The sequence below is a fragment of the Pseudopodoces humilis genome, chromosome 6, assembly GCF_049639895.1.
Source record: "Pseudopodoces humilis isolate 2021_Gansu_Grassland_sample_001 chromosome 6, ASM4963989v1, whole genome shotgun sequence".
Classification (NCBI taxonomy): domain Eukaryota; kingdom Metazoa; phylum Chordata; class Aves; order Passeriformes; family Paridae; genus Pseudopodoces; species Pseudopodoces humilis.
The window spans coordinates 3623694-3649484 of record NC_142205.1 but is presented as its reverse complement, the minus strand read 5'-3'; the positions used below and the strand labels follow the sequence as shown (position 1 = coordinate 3649484).

Sequence of the window (25791 nt, the reverse complement as noted above, 5' to 3'; positions counted from 1 at the left end):
TCCCCCTAAACCAGGGCACATTTGGGCAGGAGGGCTGTAAAACCCAGGAGTCAGGGATAAAATGTGACATTCTTTCTAGAGGACAAGGAGCTGTTGCTTAGAAACTGTTTACAGACAGATCCTGCTGGTGTACCTAAAAAAAAAAAAATAAATTAGGTCATTCTTGGCTGTAGGTAGGAGAGATCTTTATTCATACAAAGCCCTCCATGTCTCTCTTTACTGTCAATAATTAACAATACTTTAGGAAGGCTTCTTGGATGCTCTTTTAACCAACAACTGCACATTCCCAATGGCAGAATTACCCATTTTGAAACAACCTGGTGGGTAAATTGACATCACAGTTCCCTCAGGAGGCTAAGCCCAGGTTCCAGGCACAGACTGTGCCACCTTAGGAAGGGACTGGTGTCAAAAGTGAAATCAAAAGGGGGTGGGGGCAAAGTGCAATTAATCTTAATTGTTGTAGAGACAAAAAAAAATAATTAAAAAAATTAAAAAAAAAAAAGGAAAAAACATGGCAAAATCACCAGACCAAAGGAAAAAAAAAAAATTGGTTCTACTTTTTAAACTCCTGATGAAACCAGGTCTGCTAAAAATGAAAGGGGAAAGGCCACAACACTTCTTTGAAGCCACGAGAGAACAAGGTTTGCCTTGAAGAACAAAAGGTGAAGTTGGAATTGGCTCACTTGATTAAGGGAGGTACTAAAAGGAGTTCCTAAGTATCTAAACCAAAGTTGAAAGCAAGCACTCATTGCTCAGAGAAAACAAATTCGCTCAGAGCAGATGGGAAAGAAAAATTATATCAATCCAGAGCCAGTTTTCTCCTCCGCATAAATAATCCACGCTTGAACAATTTTTCCTCATATAAATAACTACATTTATAAGAAGCCTCAAGTAAGAAGGCTCTTATATCATTATTCACTTAAAAACCACTCCAAAAATTCAGACAAATCACTGCTTTCTAAGTAAAAGAAAATAAAATGCACAGCTTGTGGTAATAAACAGCTCATTGTCATCATTCCTGAGAAAGTAATTTTTTCTCTTCACTTAAAAATAAATGCAAGAGCTTGTTTTCTTATACTGAGCAAATCACATCAGATGAATACAAGTATTAGAACATGGAACATAATGTGGAGAAGGGACAAATGTCACAGTGATAACCTCAAAAAACAAAGTTGGTGTTGTAGAACAAGCACCTCTGGTTGAAACTTCAGGGGCAGGTCTCAAATTCATCAACAAATGCCACATTCTCTGTAGTGTCAGCAGAAGGCCACCATAGCATTCTTGAGGCCAGAAAAATAAGGATCAGGAGAGCCCGTGTAATTCAGTCAAAGTTCCTTAATTCTAAGGACAAACACGAGCCCGTATTGTGCCACCCTGAGTGACAAAGACTCTCTTAGGATGACTTGTATAGGTGCAGTTAACATGGAAGATAAAAGTTTGGGCTTTCAGGGGTTATCATAACCTAACACAAGTTCAAAGTCTGGGAATATTGTTTAACTCCTTCACTCAATGCGTGGCTTCCCACCCCTGGAAGGTGGCTCATGGGATAAGATCCCACTCCCCCATGCCAGAAACACGGACAAAAGCAGCCAGGAAAAAAGGAGTCTTAAAAACCACAACTATTATTATTCCCAAATTCATCTAGAAACACACTTTGGATTAAAGTAATGCTAATTATTAAAAAAATTAAAGATAACATGGCCCATTTCCCAAAGCCACACAGGAGAATTGCGAAGCGTGGAGGAGAGGCCAACCTGATTTTTATTCATGTGTTGTTGAGCTTATCTACATGGGAATCAGAATTATGCTCTATTTAGCCCTCTGTCAGGTTGTTCAGGTTTTAAAATAACTGTTAATGAAATCACAAGCCTTCAACACAAACAGCAGCAACAAAAATAGCACCAGGACAGAAAACATTGGACTGCGACAGCTCTTAGCCAGTGTGGAGCAAAAAAGCATCTCCCTACATCCAGCTGGCTTGAAATAAAACACAGGGAATAATAGATTGCATTTTACTGAGGCCTCACTACAGTGATTCGTATTTTGTAACAACCTTCACAGAAATGCAGCTCTTAAAAATTAATTTTTCCTTTGGCTTAAGAACCTAACTTAGCAAAAAACTAATTCAGCACGGGAAGTGCTCATTACTTTAACACATAAGATATCTGGAAATCACCTGAAGCACAATAATTTATCATAGTAAAATACAACATTTCCTGTTTTTCAGCTTTTTCAAAGTATTGTGAAGAAATCAATTTTAACACATTCAAATGGTTTTAGCCTTAAAAATACTACTGACATGTACTTTACACTCCATTATTTAGAAATATATACACACTTTTTTGGTCTGAAGTTTAGATTGAATTTTAGGGATGACTCTCAACAAATTTTTTTCTTTAAAAGAATAAAATCCCAGGATCACAGAACCAAACAATGGTTTGGGTTGGAAGGAACCTTTAAAGATCATTTAGTTCCAAACCTCCTGCCACAGGCAGTAAAAGGTAAAAGTAAAAGGTGGTGGTAAGTTTTCAGTAAAAGGTGGTGGTGAGTTTTTGCTTTGCGTTTTCACGACAGAGGACCTTGATAAACATGGCTAAAACACCAACATCTCCTTTAATGGTGATTAAATGTGTGAGGACTTTACGTGGCAGTGTGGTATCACTGCTGGGACACAAGAAATCCAAGTGATTACACACCTCCACCAAATCCATCTGTTTTATTTAGTGGGATCCAAAAATGAAAAAACAGTTTTTCTGCAGACACCAAAATTTCCTTGGAGAAACAAATAATGAAACCTTTCTAACATAGTGACTGTGACCACTGCCCTTGACAGGTCCTGTATCTCTCATGATGTTTTCCACAGTACTCTGTGTTTAGAAACACAAGCACAGAGTTAATTCCAGTTCAGCACACAGAATTTAAGATACACGTGTCTGTAATACCCAAAATTCAAGACATTGGAAATTCTATTTCCACTTTGCCGAATTTTCTCTGAAATGCTGGTTCTCTCATGAAATTTCACCATTTCATGTACCCTGCCACACTAAAGACTGAGCTGTGGTTCCTCCCAGGGCATCTGTCCACCCACGCCAGCACTTTGGGGAGAAATACAGTGAAATTTATCAATGAACTCAGCGCTTTGGTATGGCTGGGGTTGTTTCTGGCACTGAGTTACAAACCAAAATATTGTACAGAATCAGCCAGCATGAGACCCGTGCCCTAAGCAAAGAGCAAAGCTGAACACTACAAGCTCTCTCTGTCACATTGAGGGAGCTCAATCCACCTGTAATGTTTTCTTCTACTTCTACCAACATGACAAAAGAAGCTTCTCACTTCAGAGGAAAAGCAGTCTTTAGATTAAATCAACAACACAAAAATAGCTCATTAAAATGAAAGACTGAGCACTATGTATTGTGTATTTGCAGCAGCTCAGAAATCAGATGCAAAGAAGAGTTGATGTACCAGACACTTATTGCTACATTTTTAACGTTAAAATGACAAAAAAAAAAAAATCCTGCTCACATAAATCATTTGCTTTCTAAAGCATGTAACAGACACAATCAGTGCTCACAACTGCTCTATAAGGTAACATAGAAAAACATCTGAATTTTCCAGAGACAGAAGCAATTTATGTATCACTGTAATAGTACACAGGACTGGCTCCAGCTACACTCACAAAACACAGACACAATTCACAGCCAAAGGCAGAACCAGCTCCAGAAGTGTTGGGTAAGAGCTTTGCAACACTGATGAAAATTCTGTAATTAATTTCAGAGGATCAAGGATTTAATCTTGCATAATCTGAATACCCAAACTAGTCCCTTAGACAAGACAGCCAGAAACCATCTGCAATGCTGGAAGAGGCTCCTGGTAAAATAAATCTTTCTACTCAGTCCTTGTTAAGCGTTCCTCATGTTTTGCACATTTCTTGAAATTGGAGAAATGGATTTCAGATTCAAGGCACTGAATTTACTGCAAAAGGAGGATTAAGTGAAGACCAGAGTTTAGATTCAATATGGGTGCTTTAGTTTTATTTTAATGCATAAAAGAGGTTTACCTGCTCAGACACACTACTTTTTTTTTTTTGTATTTATATACTTTCCTCTTAATAAAAGGGCTCTAAGTACCTGAAGCTGTTAAAATTCTTGCTGTGTTGAACCTGTCCCACAGCAGCTGTGCTCTGCCTGTATTTCCCATACCCAAGCTGCAATGGCACAGAGGTGACTTCCATTCCAATTTCTAATTAAAGTTAGGTGGAAATTATTAAAGCCACTTTTTTTAAAGAGTGATTTTAAAATTCTTTCCTCATTTACACTAGCTTGCTTTCACCCCAGTGAAAAACAACTTATTAGTGAAAAGCAGCAATGAAAGAGAAACATCTGAACCAGCTGAGCCAAGGGGTGATTTTTGGAGATACAATCAGTCTGTACCATTCTCAGCACACCTGAAGTGTTTAAACTCTAATGTCTTATTTTATATTTATTTATTTTATAGAATCCCAGAATATCCTGAGCTGGAAATCATTCCCCAGTCTGTCCACACATCCAGGGCTGTCCCATCCAGGTACAGAATGCAAGACTTGCCCTTGATAAACTTCCTATGGCATTTCTCTGGGGAATGTGGTTTTCAGTCCTTCCTTAAAGATTCATTTTGTTTGATTGTGTAATCAATCATTAATTTCTCTGTTCCATTAGAACCCATGTTCTAATCATTACACAGCCCATCTCACTCTGTTTCAAGAAATATTTAGTGACTGTGGATTATCTCCCAAGGGTTGTCCAAGAAAAGCTTTAGACATCCCAAATCCTGCAGCACCCCAAAGGTGGCACAAACCTTTCCTCTGGATATTATGGCAACAGAACAGACCTCACACAACCTCTAATGTGTTTATGGTGCAGAGAGAGCAAAATTTAAGAGATCCCCATTTTTAGCCATTACGTAAAACTGATTTAAAATTTAAAATTAAAAAAAAAAAAAAGTCTTTCCTCTTCCTCCTGACTGATCTTTTTATGAAAAACCAGCCAAGAAGCTGTTCTTGGGCTAGGTAATTTTTTTGTTGTTGTTTGTTTCTTTTGGCTGAGTGTCAACCACCCTGCAAAAATAAACTCATTAAGCTGACAAGAGACCTGAACACACTCATGTTGTCAGTGCATCTCAGCATCATTCTCATGAACCCAAAAGCCATAAAACAATTAAAGTAAAGTTAAGCTGACTCCACCCTTAGGATTGCAACCAAGTTTGCAAGGATCTCAGTCCAAAGTCAGTGTCTGGCAGCATCTGAGCTAAAGGGGATGTGCAGCTTCAGCACATGTCAAGCCAAAACAGTTCCAAAACAAGCAAAAAGGAGAACATGGAGTGTGGAGCCTCCAGAAGGGCATCTCTGCCACAATTAGCACTCTCAACCTAATTGCGTTTTCAAGCCTACTATTTTTGTATCCATTCCACACTGCTCTCCTTGTGCTGAATCTTTCCAGTTATCTGGGATTTTTCCTTTGCTGCCACCACATTTGTAGTTTGCTGAGCGGATCCCCAGCTCAAGGCTCACACGGAGCCTTGTAATCAGCGAGGCTTCTACTTAAAAGCAAAAGGGAAAAAAGTTACCATGGCTACTACAGTCACTCAGCTTCCTCAACTACTTCAAGACATTAATTCTGAAGGCTTTTTGGCTATGTTTGCACAAAATGTATGCTTCCATACTACTCTGTCATGTAAATTAGGTTATGCTGCAGTGTTTGAGATCACCTGGGACCATTCAATACTTTTGGCTGCTGTTCCAAGAAGACTCCACAAGAAGCAAGGTGACAGTTTCACTGATCACATTAAGGAAATTAAAATTAAAGATATTAAATATAATTAAAACAATAATAAAATGTTGTTTCTTACCCAGACAAATGAAGGTAAATATCTGAACACAGATACCCCAGACATTTTCTAGTTCTTAGGCTGAATTTGTAAACAAAATACAGTTGGTAGTAAGTACAGAATTAGAACAAGGCAAACCATAAAATATTTGCAGAAAATGCTCTGGAAATGCACTTAAGTTATTCAGAAGATGAGGAAGGCATACAAAGAATGATAAAATGTGTATGAGATTTGTTGATGGTTTGCATCCAAACACTGCATGAGTAGAAGACAATCCTGCCCAGGACTTGTGTCCCCACTGCTCTTTAGCACCTAGAAAGTACCTGAGCACTTCCTCCACACTCACCTGCATCCCCTGGGCTCAGGCCTGAATGCAAGGATTGGAATTTGAGTATGAAAGAAAAAACTCCAGCTTTGTTCAAGGATGCAATTAGTGTGCGAGAGCAAATTAACACGTCGAGGGATTCAGTTTGCTGCCTTAGCCAAGCACAGAACTCTCCCTAAGCCATGCAAGGAAAATGAAATCACAGGCTAGAAATAGTTCTCTTTCCTTCTCTTCACCTTCCTGTTCTCGCTAGGTATCAGATGTGACCCAAAAACAATACTTAGCAAGGCCAAGAGACCAAAGCACACCAAACGAAATTCAGCTTGAATTTTTGGGGGAGCATGGGCCACCCATGTGAGCCCAGCAACAGCTCTGCAATCTCTGCAGCCTCCAGCCAAGCAGGACATTTGTCAGAGCGTTCTTACCCTGATTCCCTCCCTACACCACCCCATCCTCCTTCATTCACAGGCTTCCTGACGATTTCTTGTTCTTGGAAGTATATCTGCGGAGCATCCAAGCACTGGGAATGTAGATGACAGAGATAATAGAGACGTTTAAAATTAGACTAAGCAGCTGTAATTCTGAATTTGCATTTCTGACTTGATTATAGTAAGCACTGAAGACTATCTGCACAAGAACTAGGAAGGAGTTCATATGCTGCAATAAAAATATATGAATCTCACTTTGACCCCATTAAGGGAGGGGAAAAAAGGTAACAAATGGCAGTTTTATGGAAGTTTTTTTCTTTGCTATTCTATAGCTTCATTTTAAAGAGTCACCTGTGGATTTTAATTGCAAGAATTAAAGTAACCAGCTTTCCTATATTTTACAAATGGGAGAACTATTCTCCTGCTTGCCCTGCATTTTTCTCACTTCATATTTTAGCTGTTATCTATTTTATACCTTTCCTTATAAGCCTGTACAGTTTCTTATCTGAACAGTCAACATTTGTAACCATGGGATAACTGTTTATGAACTATTTATTTACTTTGATAAATTCTCTATCAAAACCAAGCACAGATGACACAATTTTACTTAAACATTCTGTCACAATAAAAAATGTTAGAACAAATCCTGTTATATTTTTTTGTAAAAAACCAAATAATCATTTTCATTGCATGATTTTTTACAGAGATGCAGAAGAAAAAAATATTATTTGGTTTCTACATTCAAAGTTTCTCCATAACTATCATGAAGAATTAACCATAAGTAATTATCACAGCTGGTAATTTTATATCTGGAAGAAAGACCTGACAACAACATTCAAAAAATTAATATTTAATGACAGAAGACATCACACCTATTCTCTGTTAATTAATATTCATTCATTTACTTAAACTATTAATTGACAGAAATCTCCAAATTACTTTACAAAGTACAAAGTTATAGAACAGCCTTGAAGAAGAAATTTCACTATCCCCAGAAGCAAATGACAAAATGTTTTTTTAGAAGTACCAAAGGCAAAATACTTAATTATATAAAAAAAAATCTGCCTCAGATTATCTGTCTGCAAATAATTCTTATGCCTGTTTTTGAAAGAGTTTATTCATTTTTCTTAGTGTGGATCCTCTGGAAAGGACACAACTATTGCTACTACATGATTGCACTACAAGAGAACTAAAACCAGTGCTTACCAAAATTTTACTCCATTTTTTAAGTGCTTTACTCCACAGTCTAATTTGAAAGTTAAATATGCAGGAAGAAGCCTTTTGGAGTTTCTTTTGATGTTTGAAAAGACATAGAGAACTGATAAAAGTGGTTTTGTCAGCTCTGCACAGGATGGACACAGCTACTGTATTTAAAACGTAAGGAATAATTCCAATTGATGCTTTCCTTACAAGCACAACTGAGAGAACTGAGAGATTCAGCTGCTCCTGCTGTGCTGAATGGGCTTTAATGGAGAACTCCCATAAAAAGAGATTCAGTGGAATATGGAAGAGTGGGTTTTGTTAGTAAATAACAGTGTATTAAAAATTAAGGTTGATTAGTTGTAGAAAAGGGCAATGTGAATAATCCATTTAGAAGCTTTAAGTAACTTAAATGCTTAAGCCCCATTTGCAGAAGTCACCTGGGCAACTGGGAGCCTCCCCCAACCAAAACCACTTCCACTTTTTGTATTCAGAATTTAACTTCCACTCACATTTAAACTGCCTTCCATTTGAATAGTCTTGTCTGCATTAAGCATATTGTAACATATGCTTGTTGGGGTTTTTTTTTAATACAAAGCTTCAAAGAAAAGGACAAGTCTACAGGAGAAAGAAATGTCACATAATAATGACTGTAACACCAGTAATAACAGCAGATTGAAGTAGCTACAAAAATATCTTTAAATACTCGGAACACAGAAGTTCTTTTGTATAACTACAAAATCTACTGGTTTTCTTATCTCTCAAAAGCCTGTGAGATGTTCTTAATGTTACAGGATTCAGCTTCACTTAACTGAGTAGCTCTCATTACTTAAGAAGCCTGAAAACTTGGGCACTCTCTGCTGCAATGTTGAAAATGTCTCTCCACTGTTCTCTGTACCAGAATACTAATGCAGGGGGTGATGTGGCAGAAAAGCACAGCTAGACAAAACATATTCCAAAGGAGAAAAAAATAATAAAAAACAAAGCGCCTGGCTATCAGAAAATGCTGATTCAGCAGAGTTAAAGCACTTCAAGGAATAGTGCGCTTTCTCCACATATCCAACAAAAAACTATGGAAAACCTTTCCTCCTGCCCCTTACAAAGCCAAAATGCTTTGTCTGATGACAACACAAGACATCTGAAACAGTAAAACATGTATGGGATGAAGTGAGAAGAGGTAGTCCTGCTAGGGGAAAGTTTGTTCATTTTACTGACAATTTTAAAATTCACCTGCTCATTCCATGCCAAAACAAAAAAATTATTCAAAACATAAGGAACACAGAAATCCTGCCTTCCAACCAATTGTACTGTTAACTGATGGCCACAACAGTTTCTTTCCCCAGAGCAGCTGATCTTTTGTTGTATAAATATTACTTCAACCTATCCTAGTGTTTGGAAACATTCATGAATTTCTTTCTGTACCCAACCCCTGTCTGGAACCAGATATCACTGCTCGCTCAGTGGCTCGTGTGCGATGCTGAGGAAGCCAAGATGAAACTGAGATGTAGAGCTCTTATCCAGAAACCTGATACAAAATTCATTTACAGCTGTAGAGTGCTGAGCCTGCCCGACCAAAGATTTGATACAACAGCATTATTACTCTGGGATGTATTTAGATCTACAGTGGATTCCTCTAAGACAGGAAGAAGCTACAATACAACAGCTTAGAATCAGAATGGAATCATGGAATGGTTTGGCTTGGAAGGGACCTTAAAAGACCATTTTGTTCCACCCCCCTGCCACAAGCAGGGACACCTTCCAACAGCCCAGGGCGTTCCAAGCTCCATCCAACCTGGCCTTGGACACTTCCAGGGATCCAGGGGCAGCCACAGCTTCTCTGGCACCCTGTGCCAGGGCCTGCCCACCCTCACAGGGACAAATTTGTCTGTATTTCTAACAAATTTCCCCTCTTTCAGTTTGTTTCATCACTTGTCCTGTCATTACAATTCCTGATGAAGAATCCCACTCTGGATTTCCTGCAGCCCCTTCAGGAAGGTGCTGTGAGGTCTCCCCACAACCTTCTCCTCTCCAGGCTGAACAGCCCCAGCTTTCTCAACCTGTCTCCATGGGAAAGATGCTCTGGTCTCCTTAACAACTTCTTGGCCCTCCTCTGGACTTCCTCCAGCAGTTCCACATCCTTCTTACACTGGGGGCACCCAAACTTATGATGTTATTAACCAAGTTATCAACCACTTTTTTTATACAGGACAGGTTTCTGGCATTTGTTGTCTCTTCTTCAACTTCTTTCTGACAGTAGTCTTAAAAAAATTGTGTCTTTTTACTTTCAAATGCTGCTCAAGGCAGGCTGGACTCAGCAGCAGTTTGCTCCCAGTCAGGTTCAGATGTTGTTGATCCAGCTGGAAGATCTCACCCATCAGTTCTGGAGCTCCAGAGAGGAATGAGAGCCTCAGCTGCTCCTGCTCCCTGCAGCAGCCTGCTGGCTTGGAAAGCTGTGCCTTGGGAATGTTTTCAGAGCACTTAATCCTAACAAATGTAACAAATGTAGTGTTTATACAAAATCAACAAGTTCATCTTAGTCATGAGTAGCTCTCACCCTCCTGTGAAATACAGCTTTCTTTTAGTAACTTTCATCTTCCCTTCCCATTCTGGCCTTTTTTATATCTCCTTCTTGCATCTTAGCTAAAGCATCTCTAAGGGAACAATTCCTACAGACCTGAACCACAAAACCTCCCAACAAGTTATGTCCTAAGCATGCCACTCTAATTCCTAACAGGTAAGTGCTGCTACTCTTTATTTCTGCACATTGCCCTTCTCATTTCTAACTGCATATTGCATTTTTTATTTACCTCTTCTTCCCTGTGGGTGAGGCACAGGGTGCCCAGAGAAGCTGTGGCTGTCTCTGGATCCCTGGAAGTGTCCGAGGCCAGGCTGGACAGGGCTTGGAGCACCCTGGGATGATGGAACACGTCCCTGCCCATGGCAGGGGAGTGGGATTGGATGATCTTAAAGGTCTCTTTCAACCCAAACCATTCTGTGATTTTATTTCTGTATAGCTGCCCTTCATCTTTCCATGACCATTTGATATTTTATCAAAATTTAAAGTATTCCTTTGCTTTATCCACCTATGAACAAACTGTGAAGCAAGTGAATAAAGAGTTCAGCTTTCTTTAGCCAAGCCTTGGAATATGCTGTATTAAAAGCAAATCTTACTCACATAAAATGTAATAAAACATCGTTCAGTCGCTGTAGACAGAAAAAAAAATTAAAATCTCATGGTGGTGTGTTCAGACAGCATGTAATACCTGCAAGGCATTGTCATAACTACTACAATTTGGCCACAAAACAGATTTCAATAAATACTGTGCTTATAATTCATACAGAACAAGAAGAAAAGTGTTAAGGGATAAAAAATCCATACTACTTGAAACAGTAGGTGTAAAAAACTAATAGGTGAGGATGAAGACATTTCTTGGCAGCAGGAAAAAAAAGCGGGGGAGAACTGCAGGAACAAAAGAAATCTCAGCTGTCACACAGGTGTGGTGCTAAACAGGGATTCTGAGCTACACCACTAGTGCAAAAGGGCAAATACAGTCAAAAAGTAATTCTGCATGTGCAAAGAAGTTGATGATTTGCTGGTACCACATGCGAATTTTGATTATTTTTCCATCTCATTGAAAATACAATGTTAAACCAGTTTTACTTCGCAGTAAACATTTTTGGTCAGCAGGTCAAATATCACCATGGAGGAGCATTCTCAGAAGTGTCCAAATTATCTGTCCCACAATCGTGGATCTTTAGGAATTATGAAAATCCTTGGGAAATTCCAGAAGTCTGAATGAACACTTATGTTACAACCATCTCTCTAAGAGATCCAGTGAGACAGTGGTTGTAGTCATAGGAAGGTTAAAACAATGGCAGTCCTGAACAAAACAATAAGAAAAATTATATGGGACTCGACTGATGTCTCAGAGCTCTGTAACAAGTAATAGGACACAAAATAACAAAAGCTGACTTTCTGAAATGATTGTGGTTTAATTCCTTGATATGACTGATACTTCCAGTTGGCAGAAATATCTGTCTGCATGTATAAACTTCTCTGCCCTTGGTGCAGTGTTCTGTGAGCGCCTGACAACAAACCAGAACCAATGAAACTGGTGAAGAACTGGTTAAGCGACATCTCAAAAAGAAAAAAAGAACAGCTTTTGAGAAGAGCTCATCACAACATAACTCAGATTAACACAGAGTTCCCCAAAGGCGGAGCCACTACCACGAAACACCTTTTCAATTATATATAATTCTACACCATAAATCATGACATAGTTTGCACAAATAGAAATTGATAGAGTGCTACATAACTGAGATAAATCAGTTCCAAAAAGCCATCAGGAGTGTTTGGTATAATCAATCAATGCTGGAAACAAAACGTTACTTAAAAAAGCAACGTACAAAGTTATAAAGCTGCAATCAGGAAAACACATGCCAGTCTATGGAATGATGAACTCTTGTGGAAAGAAACAATCCTGCAAAGGGTTTGCCACAGTGAGAGTACCCAGAGAAAAGGAGATCAAAATGCAGGGCTACAAATGAAGGTTTAATATGTAAATGTGATGCAGAAGCAGGAGAGTAACCAGAGAGGTAATATTCAAAGCACAAAACACTCCTGAGAAAAGGCTCTGGCATGCTGCATCCAGATCACGTTTTCATAAAAATGCTGAAAAAGTGGATTTGGAAAAAACAATCCCCAGAAATTGAGTTGTGAGGAAAATGCATGCAGTGAAAAATTTAAAGAATTTCAGTTCACTTTGTTTTTCAAATAGAAAAGAGAGGGAATACTGGGTTACAGGAGATAAATACTTCCATGGTAAGAAAATACTTTGAGTTCTTTAGCATAGTGGAGAAAGGCACATCACTAACCAGTGACTGAAAGCTGAAGCCAAATAACTTAATAAACAGCAGATTCTCTACCTCTTACTGTCTTCCGATCCAAATTCCAATTTTTCTGGAAAATATGTTTCAGCCAAATGCAAGTTCTTGCATTCAAGAGTAACTGGATGAAATCCAAGTGACTACAACAGTCAAGGGGTCAGAGCAGGAGATCTAATTGCTTCCTTTGGCCTCAGTCTACAAATACTCTTGGTTTTCGGTGCTTCAAAGGCATTTCAGTAGTACCATGGATGCTCAACATTAATATTAAAAGAGCTCTCAGAAAATCTGCATGAATTACAGTTGTATTTCCATGTAAGGGCTCGAGTGACACTGGAGCTTTCCTGTTGAGGCTTCTGTCACCAACAGAGCCCATTAATGGAATTACAGCTATCTTGTACCCAGCTGAGGTGGTATTTCTGTAAATATGCATTTACACAATTGAGTGCAGAACTTCACCCTTCACATCAGTACTTTTTCTCCTCTAGAAAGAATCCCGTTTGACCTGGGGTATGAAAAGGCTGATACAAAGCATTGTATCAATCACAGGCACTACAGGTAAAAAAGGGAAAACCAGCAGCATTGTAATTGCCACAATTGGCAGGAAAATCTGGTGTTTTCATCAGCAGCATCGTTTGAGCCCGCCCCTGTTTATGCTCCTCATCTACCTGGCACCCCAAAACACACACAACACTCACGGCAGTCTTGAGAAGTCCAACGTTTTTCAGGAATACATGCCAAGGTAATGTATAACATACATGTTAAATATCCAGGCTCACAGAGTTGTGCTGTAGCATCGGCTGCTGTGGTATCTGTGGATTTCTAAAATAACAGGGGGGTTGAAACGTTTCTATCCTGGTGAAGTATGAACTAATGTCAAATTCAGCAAACCGAAGTTTGAAAAGGCTGGAATTGTCCGAATCACCCTTGCAATCAAATAAATGCTCCCCAGGAGAGAAACACAAGCACCAAGTGACAGAGCATCACTTTACAAAGAACCCAGGCATCACCCGCTACCAGCGAGGCACGACGGAGGGCATTCACCCCTCCAGCCTGCAGAGAAGGAAGCGCCTGCCACCTCCCGCTACAGCCCGCTGTAAATATGTATAAAAGTTTCTTTCCCGAAGCCCTGGAGCACGGATGTCCCGCCGAGCATCCCCACCGCCACCCCCGAGACGGGCACGGCAGCCAGGCGAGCCGGGCAGCTCCCCACCACCACCACCACGGCCGAGCAAAACTTCTTCCACTCCAAGGAGCCCCACAAGGGGACACTTTGGCTGCCGTCTCCTTCCAGCCAGCACCCCCACGGCTCCTCTCCATCCCCGGCGCCCCACGCAAAGACAAAGCCACGCTTTAAACTTTCGCTCCTCGCCACCGGAGCAGATGCTCTGCTGGGAGCTGGCACCTCTCGGGCTGGGCGCTGGTTTGATGTGCAGCGGGAGGCTGGGAAGGTCTCAGACCCTGGGAGAGGCCTAGAGGGAAGGGATGGAGGAGGTGCCCGCAGCCCCCTCCCCACCGCCCAGCCCCGCTCCCCGCGACCCTTCCCCGCCGGTTCCCGGCGCACAATCGGAGCAGCAGCCACTGCAAATCACAGGGACGCACAGGGCGATGGATGAAAGGGAGAAAGGAGCCTCTGACGCCTGAAGAAAGGAGAATAATTTCAAACAATACCAAAAAAAAAAAAAGGACTTAAGATAATACGGAGCCAGGTTTCACCTCGAAGTGATGGCAGGTAAATAGATGAATAAGTGAAACAACACACCTTTGACCCTCTCTTTTCTTTCCTAAATATAATCCCCCTCTTTCCATAATACACACGCCACAAAATGACCATTAATTCAAATCCATTCTTTACAGGAGGAGGAATTATCTCTGTGACCGACTCTGTCTCTCCCTTTCCCGGTCTTTCACTGCGCGAGAATTGAAATTGCATTAAAAAAAAAAAAATAAAAAAAAAAAAAAAGGGAAAAGCGGGGAGGGGGGGGGGAGGTGAAGGCAAGATTATTATATCTGGAGGGTGCGAAATGTGGGCACGGGGAGAGGGAGCCTGGGGGATGGGGAGGAGTGGAGAAAGGTGGCTAAGGAGAGAAGAAAGGAAAGGAGGACCAGGAAGCGCAGGGAAGGATGAGGGGAAGGCGAGATAAGGGGGAAGGAGGATAAGGAAAGAAGGATGAAAGGAAGGAGGTCGGGAGGAAGGATGAAAGGGAGGAAGGGATGTGGGGAAGAAAGGAGGATGCTTTGCCCTGGCCTCACCTCAGCTCGGTGGGTGGGGGTGGGAGAATCTCTCGCCGCCGCCGCCGCCTCCTCCTCCGCCACCTCCTCCTCCTCCCCAGCAGCGCCGGTCACTGACGGGCCGGCTGTGCGGCGCGGCTCCCTCGCCCGGTCCCCGCCTCCCCGCTCGCCTGGCTCCCTCCTCCCGCCGCCGGCCCGAGCCGCGCTCGCTCGGCTCTGAGCGGAGCCGGGCGCTGCCGCCGCGGCCGCCCCGCCACAGCCACGGGGGGAGGAGGCGGCAGCGCGCCTGCGCCGCCGGGCGCTGCCGGCGAGGGAGGGAGGGGTGGACCCGCCGCCGCTCCCGGCTCCGGGGCCGGCCGTGAGTACGGAGCGGGCACGGCTGCGGCAGGTGGGGCGCTGGGAGCGGGGCTCGGGCGCTGCGGGGCCGGGGGACGCGGCCCCGGCGCGGGCGGTGCGGAGCGGGAGGCGGAGGGGAGGCACGGGAGTGATGGAGAGAGGCCGCTCACGAGAGCGGGCTGTGACAGCACAACGGGAACGGGCTCACGCTGAATGAGAGTGAGTTTGGATTAGATAATAGGAAGAAATTCCTCCGTATGAGGGGGTGAGGCCCTGGCGCAGGCTGCCTAGAGAAGCTGTGGTCGCCCCATCCCTGGAAGCGCCCAAGGCCGGGTTGGACGGGCTTGGAGTGACCTGGGCTAGTGGGAGGTGTCCCTGCCCGTGGCAGGGGATGGAACGAGATGGGCTTCGGGGTGTTCTACCAGCCCAAACCGTTCCGTGTCTCTCTGAAGGCAGTGCCGGGGGCTCTCCAGGGCCAGCGCCGGGAGCTGTGGTAGTGGGGCTGGAACAGGAGCTGCGGCGTCCTCTGGGTGCGCTCCGGGGAGGGTCCCGTGCGCTGCCTCAGGTGCCTCGCAGGGGGAAGCTCGGTGGGTTCTGGATGTACCGTCAGGAGTGAATGCCAGAGCCTCAGTTCTCCTGTTCTCTTAAACTACAATAACTCCGTGTTTTTCTTCCTTGGGTGTTCGGCAGCCCCACCTGACCGGAGGGTTGGGGTCGGGCTCTGCTGCCAGGGAGTCAGCGACAGGATGACAGGTCACAGCATTAAACTGCGCCAAGGGACGTTCAGGTTGGACATTAGGAAGGATCTCTTCACAGAAAGGGCGATTAGACATTGTGTCGGGCTGTCCAGAGAGGTGGTGGAGTCACCATCCCTGGAGGTGTTTAAGGAAAGACTGGACATGGCACTCGGTGGCGTTGGGTCGCAGGTTGGACTCGATAATCTCAGAGGTCTTTTCCAGCCTAGTTGATTCTGTGATTTGCTGATTTGGTCCTCTCTGCAAAGCCTTGCACTTTAATTCCCCTCTTATTTTAACTGTATTGCTCATCTTACCAACTTTATTTTTTTTTTCTTTTCACTACACTGGCAGCACTTTCTGCTGTCTCTTTTGGATGGAACGTGCTGCCACCATCCTGCTCCAAAACCACTGAGCCCAAAGTCCCGTAAACGCCAGTGGTGGAGGATCCCTGTGGAGCGTGGGTGTTGCAGAGGGATTTTGCCGTTCCCATGCAGTGCAAATCCCACTGACGTGCTGTTGTTCCAGGCATCCTTTGCACCTCTTGTGGCATCCATCTGCTTCCCTGGCTCCTACATAAACTCACAGGCAGCAAGGAGGGGAGGGGGAAGGAGTCCTCCCACTCTTTTACCTTTGCTTGACAGTTTTAGGCTTGCAGGGATCTTGCCAAAACAATTTCCCTGCCTCAGCCTGTATGGGAGTGATGTTAGTGGTACAGGTGCCTCTTAGGCCTCAAGTAGAGGCAGCAGTTTCCAGTCTTTTATTCTCTCTTCCCATAAAAAAATATATTCAGGATCTGTATTCATGCTTATAGTGAATAAGTGAGGAGCAGAGCTGCATAGGAACCTTCTATCAGGGATTGAAGCCGGGGGAAAAAAACCAATCTTAGTCAAGAACTCATTTAAATATGAATTTAAATGGGACCAGATGCTTCATGGCACATACTTGGTGCAGCCATATAGGTGGACGTAGTCATAGTCAGTAGTTTACAGAAATACTTCAAATTGTTTTAACCTCACAGTGTCAGGTGAACAGAGACCATGCTAGTCCGGCCTCCCCTTTATGATGAGAGGCAAATTCTTGGTGCAAGACAAGCTGGGGATTTAGTTTGTGTCTTTAATGGGCTCCCAGGTGGCACCAAATTCCTTTTCTAGGTACTGTTATTGTCCTTCCCATCCTGTTAAATGGAGCCATGTGATGTTAGGAAACTCTTACCTACAGACCTTCTGTTTCTTGCCTACATTTTTGTAATTTGAGTGTTTTGAATTCCTGGTTCTTCTAGGTAGGGGCAGTGCCTTCCTTTGGAACTGGCTGGTGTGTTGTGAATATTAATGGCAACAAGGAATGTTCCCAAACAGAACATGGTAAATTACCTACTGCTTTATCACCATGCATTACTTTGCTAATTGAATGTCAGCTAAATGTTCCTCCAGGCATCTGACTGAAATGAGCATGAGCTATAGTGTGTGTGTAAGACCACAAATAATAAATAAGCATGATTATGAAAAATAGAATTTCTCCCCTTCACCAGTAGCAAGGCTTCAAGTACATCTTTTGTAAATTTGAACCTAAGGACTCATTCAGCTGGTTTTGTATGTTTTTGTCTTAAGTGTGTCAATTTCAGAAATAAATGAGATTACTTACCTAGTCCAGATTACTTTTACCTGAGACAGAAGACATGGATTGCTGGACTGTTGCTAAGAGAGCTCTCAGAATGCCATGAAGCAACCTGAAGATCTGGAAGAGCTGTATGAACTTTCTTTTTTCATAGTCCTGAAAGAGGCTCTGTCATTTCTTTCTTTCAGTTATTAACTGATTTTTGAAATCACCCTTATTTTTATCACTGCCTCAAAGAAAAGGAAGAAAACTGAATTTTTTACCACTGTTTACTAAAAACTGAGATAAGCTGCTAAGCTGTTCAGTGAGTGAATGTAGCTCACAGCAGCCAAGAGAGGCCAACTGGCAGCTCCAAACAAATGCTCCTGACTCCATGAGATCTCCCACTGCCAGCATCCAGCTACAGAGAGAGAGGAAACATCACCCAGCCATTGGAAATTCTGGGCATTTGGATTAGCAAAGGACTCTTCTGCTTAAGGGAAATACATAGAGATGCTTTTTGTTGGTTTTTTGTTCTGTGTCAACTGTGGAACTGTCTGTCACTATCTAGAACCCAGCTATTAAGTGGGTTTTGTGGAAGATGAGCCCTCTGAATGTCACCTCATAGAGGTGGAGTAGTCCTTAGCGGTGGAAAAGGCCATCAGGGAAGGAGTGGGATCCTTGTTGGAAGCCACCAGTGCAGGATATGGATCTGTAAGGACAGAGTGATCAGCCAGAAGAAAGTTGCACGGGAGAATTCATGTTGTGTTGTGAGCTCTGGGGACAGTTCACAGGATTTATGTGGCAGGATGAGCATTTAGGTTCTCTGAGTGCATTCTTTTTGGAAGAGCTCAAAGTTCTTTGGTCCCTGGGATAACAAGGAAAGAAAAGCAAGGAGGGGTTAAGTTTCTCTGCTCAAGGAACTCTGCACTGGGAATTGTGGCTTTACAGGCAGATTCCTGGTTCCAAGGGTATCACACAGCAAATTTCAGCACACAGCAGTCCTGGTTTTCAAATGTTAATCTATAGTTTGTTGATGCCCAGACAGATCTGAACTTGTCTTTCTTAATCATCTTTTGAATTTTGTTTATTTTAATAACAACATTAGAAAGGAGGGACCTTGACACAATGTAGTGTAGTATAAATCATTTTCTTCTGCACCATTAAAATCCAGCAAATACAGATTTTCTTCATAGAATTACATGTGACATGTTCTCTGAAAAAGTTAGTTTGATAATGAGGATAACAATCTAAAACCTTTATCTTTTCCAGCATGCCAGAAGAATTTACATTGAGGATAGATCTAAAATTAAACTGAGCATGTTTATAAATATAATCACAATATTATTTCTTCATACTAATTCTAGCTTTTTCCCTTTTTTATTTTTTTTCTTTTTAATGTAGCAATCAATTTATCTATTTTTTTCCCTCACACTTGGCTTAACTGGACATTCAGCTTTTGCTATAATATCTGTTACATAATTTATCTCTTTTTTCCTCTTTTCTTGTATTTTCCTTGCATCTAAGTACTGTACAATACCAGCTTCTTCAGTTAGACTTAATATTTGACACGTTTTCAGTCTTACAGGAGTTTATTCTTCTTGAAGTATTACAAACTGTTTTTATCTCTACATCTCACTCTTGTGAGAATACCACAGCAGGAATTACCCCCCTTTACCCAGCATAAAGTCTCAGCATTGTGTCTGTGTACACACAAAGAAACTCTCCACACCTTTTACTCATCTCTTCTGTTGTAGAACTTACTTCTACCAAGAGAGGTTATTGCTGAAAACCATTTTGATTGTTTGCTTCAAGAACATGAACTTATTTGAGTTCTTACATCTCCTGTTATTATCTCAATACCTGTGTGTCTAAAAGGGCTTTTTTCACCACCTAATCCTGAATGCCTGTTCCTATTTGTACAGCATTTGTGCTTTGTTTGTGAAAAAGAGAATTTTGGCAGACAGGGAACTAAGACCTAGTGTGGGTTTTCAAGGAAAAGAATCATTGAACTAATATCTAAGTGAGAGAATTGAGGAGCATCTATCTCACAGGTAATTCAAACAGACTTTGAAAACTGCTGGTGGAACTTGGAATATTTAAGCTTCTTTTGGGCCCAGTGATCCTTAAAGACAAGCCAATTTGTTGCTTTAATGTAGATAGTTGGCTACCTGTGCTGAAGGGAGGCTGTCAGCAGCTCTCAAAAGATCTTTCAGTGCCTTCTATAATAAGACATTTCCTTTTGGACTTGATTGAGTGTACATAAACATCCAGGGATTGCCTAACATCACTCTCTATCCCTGAACACATTTGGGTATCTGTATTTTGGTTTGGGTGTGTCATTTTTGACACATTTACTTGAGCACTGGATTGCTCAAGTAAATGTGTCAAAAATATTTCCTGACTCTCCTGTGCAGTAAGACACTTCTGTGCTGGGTATTCCATGAGCAGCACAGTGAAGCCTTCCCATCCTGCAGGACATTTAAATTGGATATTATATGGAGAGTCACTTGTAAGGTGGGTTGTGCCTGCTGTGCCCCCTTCCACCCTTTTCTCTGGCTCAGAAGAACCTGCCAGGCAGAGCATCCACCCTGCCTCAGACCCCTGAAGCAACTTGCAGGCAAGCAGCAGATGCAGTCTGTTTGGAAATAAAACACAGGGGGTCTGTCTGTCCACCTTTTAATGCCAGAGAGGATGGGGCAGATACCTTCATTGCTTTCAGAAAGATGAATTTAAAAATTCGAAAGAAACACAAAATATACACCTGCTCTTCGCTGGTGTTGGACTTGGATCAATGCACACCATGGCAGGCTGTTGAAAAGCCCTTTCCTTAAATAGTTTCTTCTCAAAACCATAGGAACAGGTTTTAAATTCTGTTAAAATTTTCCTTTCAGCTTCAGTTGATGCTGCCAATTGTCAGAGCAGGGGGTTGTGTGTTTGTGGAAATCATCTCTCAGCCTTTAATTGCAAGAAGGGCGCTTTGCAGTAGATTCATTGGGTCTCTGTATTTTGAAGGGGGATAGAGAAAGAAGGTTTTAGAAGTTTTGCATATATTCATCAGAGAATGTGATGTAAATTTTGGTATATAAAGTTCAAATGCCATAACTTCTTTTTCTCACATTTATAAAATGAATATGTTTCTGTCTCAAAGACTGAGACTCAGGAAAATGTATCTTCTCCTCTCTTTCTGAATAACTGACTTGACTTCTTTAAAGCTGCCTCAGTTTCTCTACCTCAAAACCTTCTTAATTGTACATATATCAGAAAAAAAAATCATTTTCTATCTCTCCTCAGAGCTCTTCTTTCCTACAAACCCCTTGTTCAGACAAGCAGCTCTTAGGCGGCGAGTGCTGCTTCCCATGTTGACCGCCACCTTCCACCTTCGAGCTGTTTGTCTCCCATCTGTTGTTTGTAAACATTTCATGCCTTGTGCTGCTGATGTTGTTAGCTCCCCAGAAAACAAGTTCTATTTTCTTATGTTTGCACACTGCATCAAAGCAACAGGAAATCTGTCCGTGACTGGGAAGCCCACGCAACGCCAGAATAGGTTTTTTTTCTTGCTGGGGATCTCAATTAAGGAAACTTGTCAGAGGTAAACAATGATGATGCAAGCTGTAATTCAGCGTGGTCCATCTGTGCAGAGAATTTGTGTTCAGGGAGTCTTGTCCAGGAGGGAGAGCAAGGAGAGGAAGACACCAGAGGAGGAGGGAACTGGGCTGGGTGTGTGAGAGAAGGGACAGGAGGTGGCAGAGGAACGAGGCAGAAGGTGCACAGATTAAGAACTGCAGGATGTATTTTTGGCCCATGCCCTTGCAGAGCTAGTTAAAAGTTATCTTCTGGAACTTCTCTGTCCCTAGAATCCCTTTCTTTTCCCAGACAATGAAAAGCATAGGGAGAAGGATTAATATCCAGACCTTAATAACTGTCACAAAGTAAGATTGACTGCAGAATTGTCAGTCTGAGGGCACAAGAGTTTCTGTGCTGCCATGGCTGCACTTCCAGTTCTGGAAGTATTCTACTCTTGAAGAAAATGGCCAATGGATTTGTTTCACTTCAGGGAAGTCACTGACCTCAAACCTTCTGCTTTTTCCATTATTACATCCTGCTGTGCTTTCTGCACATAGGTGGGATGGAAAGCTGTCCAGTACTTGCTCATCACAGTGAAAATTGCTGGATTCCTCAGTATCCCAGTACCGTTCTTCAGGGTCATGAGCATTGGGCTAAATTTTGACCCTTTCTCAGGCCTCATTACACAAACTCCTGTTGCCTTTATGAGATTTATAGAGAACAGAACTTGACAGGGATTATTTCTATCTGATGTAATCTGATATAATATTGCATGTTGGTAGTCCAGAGGTAAGCAGGTATAGAACAAGAAACTTGGGTTGAGAAACTTTTCTTCTTGTTTATGTTCTACATGCTCTTCTTGGTTTGCTCTACATTAATGATTCTCTGTACTTAATCAAAGGTTAAAGCAGATGGTTGTGATACATTGTTCCCTAATGAGAAGAAATGAAATCAAATGTATTTTCCATCTTTTGAGCACAAAGCAGTGATCAAGATTTGTTTTACTTACGATAACGTTTACGGGAATTATTTCCCACGTCTTAAAGGATGCAAACTTCCTAATTCCTTATTTTTTTTTCTCTTGACAGAAGCCCAAGACAATGCATCTTTCCAGTAATTCCTGTAAAAATGCACATGAGACTTTGAACAAAAACATGGCCTGAAGAAAGTTAATGAAGTTGTTAATAGTCTGTGTCACAAATGAGAAGACTGTGGATGATTCTGGTTTTTTCCTTCAGGCCTTGATGAGTCATGAAAATGATAGAAAGCTAATTTTTCTAATGGAGCAGGTTCTGTAAGGAAAAGAAGAGGAAAAATAAAGAAAAAGCTAAAATACAAACATCTGATGACAAGAGCTACAATGGTGACCAATGTGTTGTAAGCTGGAATTTTCTTGAATCTTAATGGATGTTTTGACCTAATTTACAGAGTCTTTCTTGTTAATTAACTTTTTTAGAAAGGTCAAACCCTTTTTTTCTGCTAAAGGTCATGTACTTCAACTAAGAAATCTTTTCTCATCTACAGAATTATACAGCAACATAAAATTCAGGTATTTTTCATTCTGAACATATTAACGGATCATGAGCAATAAGCTTGGAGTGTTTCACACCCCTTTTCCTGTCCTCATTAAATAATACCTTTTTGTGTTTGTGTGTGTGAATAATCCCAGGGTTATGCAGTTACCCAGCAGCAGGCTCATCCACTAGAGCCTGGAGATAGATGTAATTTCACACAGAAGGAAAATGACATTACAAGATCTCATGTGGACCTGCTGATTGTGAGAGAAGTGTGAGAAGAATGCTGCTTGTAAAACAAGGGTGCCACATTTAGATAAAAACTTTGATTTCAGTGTCAGAGATGCTGTGAATGTTTCAGTTGAATAATGCAGCTTTATTACTTCTGAAAGTGGTTGCACCTCTTGGTCAGTCAGATCAAGTGTTACCCAAAGGCTCACAGGCCTTACATACAGCACACCTCAAATGGGAATGGCACTGCAGGAATATTGACATTTTCAAATCATTCTTCCTGTTTGAATAGCAACTGAATTAACTGCCCCTCCAAAAAAAAAAAAAAAACCCAAAAATAAAAAAGGAAAGGAAACAGAAAATGCTTTTTCATTAAATTGGTGAACCTGCTCAGAAATATTGAAGGGACACAGAAAACTAGAGTGGTCACAGGAATTACAACACTGTGTTGTAGGGGAAAGCATCTACCACTATCCTAATTGGGGAATTTCTCTGACAGGAAATAGGATCCATTCCACTCCACGATTTCTTCATGCAAACTACATAAAATATTTTATAAAACCTGAGTGATTTCCATAACAGAATTTTGGCAGTTTAAAGCAAAACGTGTTGCTATGACAGTTCCTACAAATCTTTTAGCTTTGTTTTGTATTACAAATATGTCAAAATGAAGCCATTTCTGTCCAAACAAAAAATTTCAAGGCTTTTTAAAATAATATCTTATTTGCCAAAGTCAAGATGAAGGCTAATTCCAAATGCTGTAACTTAGATCTGCATAACCATAAACCCACAAGGACATAGCTTTAGTCTTATAAATAAGTAATGTCATTAGATACAGTATTCTTAGTTTAATTGACTGCATTTGCTACTCTGTATAACAATGATTGAAAAATAAAAGACTTTTAACATTGGTGAAACCTTTTCTAGTGGTTTCTGAACTGGAAGTCAATAAGCACAAGCTATTGCCAGAAAATGTTTTTGGTTTTGGGGTTTGTTTCAGTAGTAAAATGCTAAGTGAAATCTAAGTGGATGCAGGGAATTGCATCCGGTCCTTTGTAAATAAGAATCAGGTGAAATCTCAAAGGCAAAGACATAAAAATAGCACAGATTTATCATGCAGACATCATTGATGAAACCCCACAAAAGGAACTTATTTCATTTTCTGCAGGTGGACCACTTTAAGTAAAAAAAGTGTATTTTTATGGGGGATATTTACCAAGTTGGCAGCTGAGTCTTTTCCTCCAGAGGTATGGAAAGGACTGGGTATTTTCAGATTTGTGATTTTTTTACCTCAGAAGAAAAGATGTTTGAGAAGGAGTTGCCAAAGATAGAATTTATTTGTGTGAGGCAATAAAGTTGCTGAATTACAGTTAAAGCAATTTCCTAAATTAAAATTCATATATATTCCTCCCTTAAATTAACCCAGATGTGTCCTATACACCAGTTAAGCATGTTTAATCACAGTTTATCAACCTAAGGGATCTCCTCAGAGGGGCTGACATCTGTGTTGCTTTGTGCTGTGGCCTCTCAAAAAGTGATTCAAGAACTAGAACATGGCAGAAATAAATACTTGAATTTTGTCAGGAAACTGGAAATCATTTCATTAGTGGCAGTTTATTTTCTGGTGCTGTGAAGTTGCTGAGAAAGAAGGAAAAGGGAATATCCCAAAAGAAAGAAACAAGCAGAGGCCACAGTGAATTGAAAGCAAGAGAGGGTGGAATATTCTGAAAAAGAATATCTGGAAAAGAGCTGATTTAAGATCAAGGAGATGAAGAACTGCAGGAGCTAGTGGTACCTACATTTTTTCAGCACATGGTGAAAGGCTTTATGCTCAAAGAAATAAAACACAGACTTTTCTCTTGGTCTTTTCTACCCCAAGCCATGGAGCTGTCTCAGAGACATAAAGCAGTTGGGAATGGAAGAGAAAAGTCAATAGAACTGTGATGAGATGTTACAGAGCCCTATGAAAAGTGATTCTAATCATGAATTTTTAGAAAAACTCCTGGTTTGTTGGTTTTTTATATATTCAACCTCTAGCTAACTTGACTCTTTCCTCTCCTCCCACACACTGACATTAATACAACTTTTGCAATTGACTTGAAGGACCAAGATACACATATTTTATACTTTTATTTTAATGCTGCAATGTTTTTTTTTCCCTGTTAGCAGGCTATAAATGCATATGGCTTTGGGAGAGTTTGGAGTAATAGGGAGTAAAATGGAAAGTGCTCCTGGGAAATTGCTTATTTATATGAAGCTGATGAGAAAACAAGTGTTTTATGGGAGGGCCCTGACTCTCTTAAGGGATATTTGGCTCAAGGACACTTGCTGGAGCACACATTTAGGTGTGTCTGTTATTGCACTGCTTTGTGCTGGGAGTGGAAAAACAACGTCTAAAAGGTGCTTTTTATTATGTTTTTTTTTTCTCTAAATGTCAACATGTGTTTGGATTCTGTGTCCAGACATTTCTGCTGTCACTGAGCCATCAGACAATCAGCTGGGTTCTAGGCATGGAAAACAGGTGTAAAACTGGGAATCAGCTTGTGTAGCTCAATTTGTTTCAAGGTTCAACAGGTGTAAATGTACCAGTGAAAAAGACACAAATGCTAAGAATATCTGTAACTGCTACACTAGGTGTGATCACGTTTGAGGGAGCAGAGTCATAGAAATCATAAGAGCAAATGACAAAACAAAGATGTTCCAGAAGATGTAAAAAGAATCAACAAAAAAAAGCAAAATTTACCATTCAGTGTCTGATTTTCTGAAGGTGAGTGGCCAATACAGGCCATCCCAGGAGGTGCTCAACTCTGTTACTGATAATAACTTAGCCAACAGTAACAAGCTGTCAGAGTATTCAAACCTGTGATTTTTTTTTTACGCTG

At 41.3% G+C, this 25791-nt stretch overlaps 1 protein-coding gene and 1 long non-coding RNA gene across 4 annotated transcripts in view; one reads left to right on the top strand and one right to left on the bottom strand.

Moving 5' to 3' along the window:
- The window catches only part of CTNNA2 (catenin alpha 2), a 460539-nt gene extending 445456 nt beyond the window's left edge, over positions 1-15083 (bottom strand). For both annotated transcript variants that reach the window (XM_014258992.2, XM_014258987.2), the window contains exon 1: positions 14953-15083. The gene's annotated coding sequence lies outside the window, so the exon portion shown is untranslated. The remainder of the gene's footprint in view (positions 1-14952) is intronic.
- Positions 15084-15212: 129 nt separating this feature from the next.
- On the top strand, positions 15213-23826 carry LOC148184082 (uncharacterized). 2 transcript variants are annotated; one of them, XR_015772715.1, is made up of 3 exons: positions 15213-15319; positions 17284-17365; positions 22253-23826. It is a non-coding gene; the product is annotated as an uncharacterized LOC148184082 (long non-coding RNA). The 2 variants fall into 2 exon arrangements; XR_015772716.1 differs by lacking the exon at positions 17284-17365 and having other exon boundaries at positions 15231-15319.
- Positions 23827-25791: the final 1965 nt, after the last annotated feature.